The following is an 8,905-nucleotide window of genomic DNA, read 5'->3' as shown; positions in this document are numbered from 1 at the left end:
CGGGGTTTCACCATGTTGACCAGGATGGTCTCGATCTCTTGACCTCGTGATCCACCCGCCTCGGCCTCCCAAAGTGCTGGGATTACAGGCTTGAGCCACCGCGCCCGGCCTTCAAAACTCTTTTAATTTTGTATCCTGATGTCTTTTCTCTCAGTATGAAATATTCCATTTCTTTAAGATTGCTGAAGAAATTTTTTGTTCTTTTATAAGAAACAAACCCCACCTTTATCCCTTGCTTCACTTCCCCTACCGTTTTCTGGTTCTTATGTTGGCTGTGGCAGGCCAGCTATGGTTTTCTCTTGCCATGATGACTTCTAATTGCCACATATAGTATGTTCAAAGTCAAATAACTCCTCATTGTAAACAAGCTCTGTAACTACCCAGAGCAGCACTTATAAATCAGCCTAAACTAAAAAAAAAAAAAAAAAAAAGAAAGAAAGAAATCAGCCTATGGTTTAAGCCTGGTTGACTACAAGTCTTTTTTCTCTCTCTCTCTCTCTTTTTTTTTAGACAGGGTTTCACCATGTTGGTCAGGCTGGTCCTGAACTCTGACCTCAGGTGATCCGCCTGCCTTGGTCTCCAAAGTGCTTGGATTACAGGTGTGAGCCACTATGCCCAGCTGACTACAAGTCTTGTGCTCATGACTGGGTCTATGACTAAAAGGTGGACACAGCAGCAGTCTCCTTCAGCACGGCGTGCTGTGTCCCTGGACACAGCTCTTGATTCCACTGACTTAGAAGCAACAGAATTGATCATTCTTTGGTAGAGCATATTTGCCAGTAAAGCCTTTGGAAACTGGAAAAAAAAAAAGAAACCTAATCCACAAATGCAATGGTATTAAGAGGTGGGGACTTTGAAAGACAATTAGGTCAGGAAGGCTCCATGCTCATGAATAGGATTATAATCCTTCTAAAAGAGGCTTGAGGGAGCCGTTCACCCCTTCCATCTGTCCCATGAGGCTATATAGAAGGAAACATCTTTGAAGCATAGAGCAAGCCCTCATGAGACACTGAATCTACTGGCACTTTGACCTTAAACTTCCCACCCTCCAGAACGATGAGCAATAAATTTACACTGTTTTAAAATTACCCAGTCTCGGCTGGGGACAGTGGTTTGTGCCTGTAATCCCAGCACTCTGAGAGGCCAAGGTGGGCAGATCACTTGAAGCCAGGAGTTCAAGACCAGCCTGGTCAACAAGGTGAAACGTCTCTACTAAAAATACAAAAATTAGCCAGGCATGATGGCAACTGCCTGTAATCCTAGCTACTCGGGAGGCTGAGGCACAAGAATTGCTTGGATCCTGGAGGCAGAGGTTGCAGTGAGCCAAGGTAGCACCACTGCACTCCAGCCTGGGTGACAAAGTGAGACGCTGTCATGCTACTTATGAAGTTCTGGGATATAAATCACCAATATCTAGATGTGGTTATCATGACTTATTAAACACAACTGCATAGATGGTTTAGTTTTTTATTAGATGAATATATTAAAAACAACTCAAAAGAGAAATTGCATCATATATATATATATATATATATATATTTTACTCTGAAGACTAGTTTTTTTTTTTTTTAAAGATGGGGTTTCACCATGTTGGTCAGGCTGGTCTTGAACTGCTGACCTCAGGCAATCCGCCCACCTTGGCCTCCAAAGTGCTTGTATTACAGGCGTGAGCCACCGCGCCCAGCCTGAAGACTAGTGTTTTATGAAACACAGTTTAAGAAATGTTGGTTTAGATTTTAATCTTCTGGGTAAAACAAATCTATTTATATTTTAAGAATGAGAATGACAGTCTCATTGGCAGTAAGGGGAATGTGAAGCCTAGCATAGAAGTACAGAAATAATAGATATGGGATTATTTCAGTAGTTAATGCAAGAAATGAGAAGAACCTTTTTTTTTTTTTTTTTTTGAAATGGAGTCTAACTCTGTCGCCCAGGCTAGAGTGCAGTGGTGCGATCTCAGCTCACTGCAACCTCTCTGCCTGGGTTCAAGCGAGCGATTCTCCTGCCTCAGCCTCCCGGGTAGCTGGGATTACAGGTGCCTGCCACCTTGCCCAGCTAATTGTTGTATTTTTAGTAGACATGGGGTTTCACAATCTTGGTCAGGCTGGTCTTGAACTTCTGACCTCGTGATCCTTGGCCTTCCAAAGTGCTGGATTACAGGTGTGAGCCACTGCACCCGGCTGAAATGAGAATCTTAACCAAGACTGATAGGGTCAATTGAGAAGAGAGAATTGATCCAAGAAATTTCAAGGTGGTGAAATTGACAGGCTTAGCGACTGTGGTGGATACCTGAAAGGAAGATCCATGCCCAGATCTCTCTTCAAAGATGTTCAGTTATTCCAGTTTCTGGGAGTGCCAGTTTCTGAAAATGATTTTTAATATATTCCTGTACTAAAAATATTAAACCATTTATGCAGTTTTTTTTTTTTTCAAGGCAACATCTCTCTCTGTTGTCCAGGCTGGAGTGCAGTGGGTCTCAGCTCACCACAACCATGCCTCCCAGGTTCAAGGGATTCCTCTGCCACAGCCTCTCGAGTAGCTGGGACTACAGGCATGTGTTACCATGCCTGGCTAATTTTTTTTGTATTTTTTTAGTAGAGACAGGGTTTCACCATGTTGGCCAGGCTGGTCTTGAACTCCTGATCTCAAGTGATCTGCCAACGTTGGCCTCCCAAAGTACTGGGATTACAGGTGTGAGCCTAGCCTATGAAATTCTTTTTATTATTTCATAATAACCACTGGTGACATATACCTCAGGACTCCAGAAGTAGCATCAGAGACCTCCTAATCAAAAAGCATCTTCTTCGTTTTGCATACTGACTCCTGCTACTCCTAGTTTGTGTGGGAGTGCCACTGGCAAATAGTCTTTATCTGCCAGCCTTTTCAGGGATTGCCTCAACCGCAGAGAGACCTTGCCCATATCTAATGAGTGGTCAGGAGGGCTTCATGGCTCCACGGTTCCAGAGCGAGCTCCACAGGCTTAGCTTTATGTATGTGCAACCTGGGTAGTCACACAGAAGGGGGCTGGGGAGTGGTTTAGTGTTCTCCTGTCACCTTTTTACAATTTTTAATTTAACTTTAATTTTTATTTATTTATTTATTTTCGAGATGGAGTTTCGCTCTTGTTGCCTAGGCTGAAGTGCAATGGCGTGATCTCAGCTTACTGCAACCTCCGCCTCCTGAGTTCAAGTAATTCTTCTGCCTCAGCCTCCTGAGTAACTGGGATTACAGGTGTGTGCCACTATGCCCAGCTAATTTTGTGTTTTTAGCAGAGACGGAATTTCTCCATGTTAGTCAAGCTGGGTTCAAGCAATTCTCCTGCCTTGTTCTCCTGAAAAGCTGAGATTACAGGCACCTGCCACCACGCCCAGCTAATTTTTTATATTTTCAGTAGAGACGAAGTTTCGCCGTTGGTCAGGCTGGTCTTGAACTCCTGACCTCCAGTGATCCACCCACCTCGGCTTCCCAAAGTGCTGGGATTGCAGGCGTGAGCCACTGCGCCCAGCCACAATTTTTAACTTTTTAGCAAGAAGTGTTGCATCTTCATTTTGCACTGGGACATGCAGATCATATAGCCAGTACTAATGTGGGAGAATAAAGGCCTTGCCATCTGAGCTCATCTCAGAGTAACTCTGAAAAGTCACTCCAGCTTTGGAGTTCCCCATGGAGTAAGTTGAGCCAGTGCTTGCTTGACTTCACTTCTTTCCCTGCTCAGTCCTGCCTGTTTCCCCTTCCCTCTTCAGGGATTGGTCCCAAGGGCTCTCCTTAATAAACTGTCTGCCCACAAACTTCCATCTAAGAGTTTGCTTCCTAGGAAACTCAGTGTGTGCCCATGATATTTGGATGTGGAAGCTGACAGTGAAGGAGGAGTCAAGAACACCCCTGACAGGTTTTGTCTTGACTTAGTGGACGATGGTGCCATTCACAAACGAGGGGGTCCAAAAGAGGAAAAATATTGGAAGAAAAAAGTAATGAAGTTGTATTAGAATTTAATACTTCAGTTTTATAGGTTTAATTTTGATATGACTGAAGGTCATCCAGGTAGAGATGAGATATTAATCTGGAGTTCTGCAGAGACGTTTGGGCCGAGATCATGAACTGATTCCAAAAAGTGAATGTCACTGTTTAAGAATGTTAAACAAAGAGGGGTCTAAGAAGAGACAATCTCCACCTAGGAGCTGAGCAAAAGGATCCAGCAAAAGGATGGAGAAGAAATAGCTTGGGAGAAAGAAAGAACTAGGAGAGAATGTGCATGGATGGAAGCCTGAAATGAACTGAATGTGAACTGAAATGAATGGTATCTGAAGTAAGAAAGGGGAGCTTGCCAGGCGTGGTCGCTCGCGCCTGTAATCCCAGCACTCTGGGAGGCTGAGGTGGGCGGATCATGAGGTCAGGAGTTTGAGACCAGCCTGGCCAATATTGTGAAACCCCATCTCTACTAAAAACACAAAAATTAGCCAGGCGTGATGGCACATGCCTGTAATCCCAGCTACTCGGGAGGCTGAGGCAGAAGAATTGCTCGAACCCGGGAGGTGGAAGTTGCAGTGAGCTGAGATCGTGTCACTGCACTCCAGCTTGGGTGACACAGGGAGATTAAGTCTCAAAAGCAAAACAGAAACAGTCTATGGGGGTGGGTTGGAGGGAAAAGGGCCGGGCAAGGTGGCTTACGCCTGTAATCCCAATACATTAGGAGGCTGAGGTGGGTGGATCACAAGGTCAGGAGTTTGAGACCAGCCTGGCCAATATGGTGAAACCCCGCCTCTACTAAAAATACAAAAAAATAAAAAAATTAGCTGGGCATGTGGTGCATGCCTGTAGTCCCAGCTACTCAGGAGGCTGAGGCAGGAGAATTGCTTGAACCTGGGAGACAGAGGCTGCGGTGAGCCATGATCGTGTCACTGCACTCTAGCCTGGGCAACAGAGCAAGACTCCATACCCCCCAACCAAAAAAAAAAACAAAAGGGGAGACCAATGACCCATGGCATTTCATCCTGAAATGTGGTCATGAAAGGAAGGCAAGAAACTGGTACAACTTGAAGAGAGACAAGGTCAAGGAAGAGAGTTTTAAAATTATTTTTATTAAGATGAAAGACATCTGAGAATGCTTATATTGTAAAACAACACAAAACTGTACATTTTGCATAGAAGAGACATTATTGGATTCAGAATGACTGATAAAATTAAGTGGGAGCTCTTCTGTTAGTCTTGAAATCAAGGCTTCACCACTTTCTCCCTCTCTCCCCTTAAAATAGTTGTCTTTAGGCTAGGCGCAATGGCTCACACCTGTATTCCTAGAACTCTGGGAGGCTGAGGTGGACGGATCACGAGGTTAGGAGATCGAGACCATCCTGGCCAACATGGTGAAACCTCATCTCTACTAAAATACAAAAAATTAGTCGGGAGTGGTGGCATGCGCCTGTAGTCCCAGGTACTTGGGAGGCTGAGGCAGCGGAATCATTTGAACCCGGCAGGCAGGGGTTGAAGTGAGCCAAGTTTGTGCCACTGCACTCCATCCTGGTGACAGAGAAAGACTCCGTCTCAAAAAAAAAAAAAATAGTGGTCTTAAGTTATAATGGTTTCTGTGTGGAATTTTTCTGAAAATTCTTCAAAACAAAGTGCTTTTTTTATGCCATGGAAAATGATGAGACCAGTAGACCCAATTCATTATGATTTCACAGACTTGCAGAGTAGCAAATCACTAGAAGGCAAACATCGCACTTAGAAATGGAATTGTTATTGGTGAATTCAAGAAGAGCAAAGAAGAGAACCAAAAGGAGGAGGAAGAGGGAAGATTTTAATGCTGTGCAGTGGTGCTCAGGTCTAGATCATATGAGTCTCATATGACCATCTCTTGACTTTGGCTATCATGGTGGGACATTACTGAGAAGACAGAAAATAACAGGGAAATCCTATTCCTTTTGCCTTCAAAATTTATTTTTGTCTTTCACTTGACCTGGTTCATTTCCTCTATACTTTCTTTTTTTGAGACAGAGTCTCACTCTGTCACCAGGTGCCAGGTTGGAGTGCAATGGCGCGACCTCAGCTCACTGCAACCTCCGCCTCCCGGGTTCAAGCAATTCTCCTGCCTCAGCCTCCCGAGTAGCTGGGACTACAGGCATGCACCACCACGCCCCACTAATTTTTTTGTATTTTTAGTAGAGACCTGGTTTCACCGTGTTGGCCAGGATGGTCTCCATCTCTTGACCTCGTGATCCACCCGCCTCGGCCTCCCAAAGTGCTGGGATTACAGGCGTGGGCCACTGCACCCGGCCTATAGTTTCTTATTTCAGCAATATTTATTGAACACTATCATGATTAATCAGGCACACTGGGTGCTGGTGACGAGAGAGTGAACAGAACGGACAAAAACTCTTGTAATCATGGAGCATATATTATAGTATGGAGATAACAAATAAGTGAAATTAGCTAACTCATACAGTATGCTATGAGCTGTAAGCTGTTGTATGTTGTGGAGAAAATAAAGCAGGGAAAACGGAGTCAGAGAATACGGAGGGGTTGCAGTCAGACCACCTGCTTAGCTGCGTCCTGCACAAGGATATTTGGGCAGGGATAAGCATGAGCTGACATCCAGTCATCTTCTGGTGAGAAGGTGCCTTTTTCTGACTGATGACAGGGCTTCAAAAGCCTCAGGTGGGGACCAAAATGTTAATGTCTGCCTTTAAATGGGACACTCTTTGAAATGCCCTTCTGGCAATATTATTAAGCTTTTGAACACGTTGGATATAAGCTTTTGCCAAGGTTTTACAAATTTTATACTATAAATCTTTTTGTAGATGAGAAAATCATGTATTATAGAATTAAAATCTTATTCAAGTCTAACAACATTCCATCAGTTGTATTTACTTTGTCTAGATAGCTAGGTAGGCTCTTACAGTAGAGTACCAAATGGGTTGATGAGTTTCTTTTCAGAGAATCAGAGTAAGGCTAAGTGTTCCCCATATGTGGCACTGTTGGTGTTTTTGCACTGATTATGTGAAGAGTAAAAGCACAATTATAGAATATGCAACTTTCCTGGGACTCCAAGGAAAGTTGCATATTCTATAATTTATAGGGCCATCACAATTTTTCTAATTAAAAATGAATATAACTTCTGCCCTTTTCAAGCATAACACATGTTCTGTCTCCCAATGTTCCTTAGTTACTGAGATAATGGGCTGTCAGTGTAGGCTAATTTCTTGAGTATTTTAAGTTGGAAGCAAATTAGCCCTCCCTATCTAAAGCACATTTTGATATTTTTCTTCCCAAGACAAGCCAGTCTTCACTTTCCACCCCTTTCTTGGTACAGATAGTGTGTATTACATGCATTAAATTACAGTTACTTTAAAAAATTGAGATAAAAGTTTGAAAACATAGTCTATGTTTATCACTCTTATAGTCTACTGGCCGGGCGTGGTGGCTCATGCCTGCAATCCCAGCAGTTGGGGAGGCCAAGGTGGGTGGATCACCTGAGGTTGGGAGTTCAAGACCAGCCTGACCAACGTGGAGAAACCCTATCCCTACTAAAAATACAAAATTAGCTTGTCACCCAGGCTGGAGTGCAATGGCACAATCTCGGCTCACTGCAACCTCTGCCTCCTGGGTTCAAGCTATTCTCCTGGCTCAGCCTCCTGAGTAGCCGGGACTACAGGCATGTGCCATTATGCCTGGCTGATTTTTTTGTATTTTTAATAAAGATGGGGTTTTGCTGTTTTGGCAAGGCTGACCTTGAACTCCTGACCTCAGGTGATCTGCCTGCCTTGGCCTCCCAAAGTGCTGGGATTACAGGCATTAGCTCCCATGCCCAGCCTGTAATTTTAGTAGAGATGGGGTTTCACATGTTGGCCAGGCTGGTCTCAAAACTCCTGACCTCAAGTGATCTGCCCGCCTCTTTCGCCCAAAGTGCTGGGGCGTGACCCACTGCGCCTGGCCAATATTTGATTCCTACCTTTTATTTTTCCCTTGCAATTTCTGTTTTGCTTTGTCAACTGATTTTGTCCTATAAGTGTCTGTACTCTCTTTTAGTGAGGATGAGACCATTGGTTAGCCTCAGAATTATAGAAAAACCCAATTTAGAGTTGCTAAAGTAGAAGACAGAAAAGGACGCTGGCTTGTATGGATGAAGAGGGTTAGTCATCCTAATCATTCTGGATGGATGAAAGTTACATGATAATTAGAATTATTGGGTATCAGTGTCTTCTATTTGTGCTATTTCTCTCCTCACTTGTCTCTCTCCACCACCTTGTCATGCATTCCCCATGGCTTTTCTTGGGTGAAAACCAGACAACCAGTCACTGCAAGAGCACCCAACCTCTCCCTAGATTCTACCCTTCATTTGCTTCTGGATTTTAGTCCCCTATATCCATCTCCATTGCATTTTCTTTGTATCTATTGACTAAGGGATATAGATCTTCTTCCAGTACAGAGTGTAATTGCAGCACAGTTACAACTGAAAAGAAAAGGAAGAGCTGACTTTGCTGAAAATATGCCATATTCATTCTGAATTCCTTTAAACTACAGGCACATATGCTTATGCTCATGACAATACAAATTTGTAAGAAAAGGAAGAGAAAAAAGGTCTGCCCTCCTTCCCTGCAAAATGTCATCACACATGACCATGAGAGACTGAATGTATAAATGAACAACGATTGGATCATATATAAAAATAGAACTCTGGGCCGGGCACGGTGGCTCAAGCCTGTAATCCCAGCACTTTGGGAGGCCGAGGCGGGTGGATCACGAGGTCAAGAGATCGAGGCCATCCTGGTCAACATGGTGAAACCTCGTCTCTACTAAAAAAAAAATACAAAAAATTAGCTGGGCATGGTGGCGCGTGCCTGTAATCCCAGCGACTCAGGAGGCTGAGGCAGGAGAATTGCCTGAATCCGGGAGGCGGAGGTTGCGGTGA

Source organism: Cebus imitator, unplaced genomic scaffold (genome assembly GCF_001604975.1).
Source record: "Cebus imitator isolate Cc_AM_T3 unplaced genomic scaffold, Cebus_imitator-1.0 Scaffold439, whole genome shotgun sequence".
NCBI lineage: Eukaryota > Metazoa > Chordata > Mammalia > Primates > Cebidae > Cebus > Cebus imitator.
Note: the sequence above shows the minus strand (reverse complement) of the source record.